Consider the following 2,211-nt stretch of genomic DNA (forward strand, 5'->3'; position numbering starts at 1 on the left):
TGGCTTCGACGTACCCTCAATGTGCACTTCTACCCACACTGGCCCTGTCCCAAATCGCACCCTAAACTTGTGACGTAATGCTGCTTTGTAGTGCAAAAGTCTGCTGCGGAGTTCACCAGAAGTGCACATTGAGGGGCCATAGTGGGCACAAAGGGGGGCATTCGCGAGCACCCTTCTGAAAGCTAAAATGACGAATGGGACACCCTACGGTCTCGTTGACTTAAAGGACACACGCAAGCGGTGGCCATTGTAAGTCCGCAAGACCGCAAGTGCACATGAAGTGTGCCATTTGGGACAGGGCCACTGAGGTGAGACGACTCCTAAAAAAAACTTTTTCATTACGCGACGCCACATCAAGCTCTCGCTGGATCCGCTCCTCTGCTATCAACGAGAGGAACGTCTGTTCTTCCGCAAAAGACAACAAAACTTTTTGGTTGTTCAAAAAAAGGTGCGCTCGTTCAAAACAGTTGCGTTCGATCCTTTGCTGGCTGTGCTGGTTTAAATCTAGCGGTTCTTTTGTGTTTGTGTCGCAAGTTCAGTGACGCAGGTAGTGACGATTCTCTCCGGCCAATCCGTGATCAGCAGAGTTTACACGTCACGTTTTGGTAATGGTACGGTACCGTGAACCATACCGTGCCGTACCATGCAGTGGAAAAGCGCCATTATAGTCTTTACAATGGCATTCACTGTAGAAGTGTCTTAGATCACGGAATTTTCTCGAACTCACAACTTTCAAAACTCTTTAATGGAGTTTTTGTCTACTGACAGTGTTTTTGGACAGACGTTTCATCAGCAGAACAGTTGGTATGTTGTTAAACAACAGAACAATCCATTGAATGCACTGTACTTCTGTCCCTCACAGCCTCGATTTCAGTCCTGGCGCTAAAAATGGCGCTAACCTGACTGTGAAATTGCGAGTGGAAAGAGCATGAGAGAAGAGTGAGGGAATGCTGGGTGAGCAAGGATATCAAGCTCTTAAAACAACCTTGGGCCTGTCCCAAATAGCACACGTCATGTGAATTTGCTTTCTTGTGGACTTCATGGCCATTCACACAGAATAGAAGAGTTCAACTTTTAAAAGGTGCATCTCTAGGCCTTGCGTTTTTCAACACAAAAATGCAAGACGGGGGAGTGGAATGAAAAAAAAAACAATGCTAAGTTGAACAACAACTTAATATGAGTAAAAATGCGTTGCATTTTTAGAAAACTGACATGCATAAGACGAGCGCAATGCATGTTAACAAAAAATACAATAAAAATAAAAGCAGAATGGGATGCAAAAACATTGAATGAATGGCCTCTCATAATCACTACCGTGTGTACGTGCCCATTAAGTCCACAATGACAATTTGTCATTTTAGGTTTCAGAAGAGTGCTCACAAGCGCCCCCTTTGTGGCTGCTACATACCTTCAATGTGCACTTCTACCAAGCCCACACTGAGGTGAGCTTTGCAACACACTTGTACCTTATGCTGATTTCACGGCACGATTTTCAAAATCATCGGATCATCGTTGTTTTCACACTGCACGACTATCTGGGGTAGCATTCAGTTGCTGCTGTGTTCACATTGCATGATCGATCGGCGACAGGAGGTTACACACTGCATGACTTTACAATAGGAAGAATCGCCGAGAACTCTGTCTGGTCCGCAAACTACGTTTCACAACCAAACGCACACGAGAAGTGATAAGGAAATTATGCAAGATCACGCTGATATTGTGGTCTATAAGACCTCCCCGAACAAACAATAACAAAGATGACTTCGTTGTTAACAACATACTTCTGCTGGGAAAAATTTATATACACAAATCTAAGTAGGCTACTTGAAAGTGAAACCAAGGTTTTGTGCAGTTTATAATGAGCTTGTTTCTTATACAAAAGCCCTCAAAGTGATGAAAAAGAAAAATGCAATAAATCTCTTGTCCTTTAAAGAAGAATATGATTTACAGGAAAAACCCGCCCCCCTTTTTATGTTTAATTTATTTATTTTTATTATATATATATATAATAATATAATATAATATAATATATATATATATTTCTTCATGCACCTGTTCTGTAGCTATATTCTAATTTCTAATGAAAGAATGTACCGATATTGCCACCTTGCTTTTACATGGCTAATTGCTTAATTAATAATAAAAAAAAAGGTCCTCCCCAAACGTCCCGCTGCCCTGTATCTTGCTCTCTCATTGGCTGTACGTGATTGG

The sequence above is a fragment of the Sinocyclocheilus anshuiensis genome, unplaced genomic scaffold, assembly GCF_001515605.1.
Source record: "Sinocyclocheilus anshuiensis isolate Anshui unplaced genomic scaffold, SAMN03320099.WGS_v1.1 scaffold914, whole genome shotgun sequence".
Taxonomy (NCBI): domain Eukaryota; kingdom Metazoa; phylum Chordata; class Actinopteri; order Cypriniformes; family Cyprinidae; genus Sinocyclocheilus; species Sinocyclocheilus anshuiensis.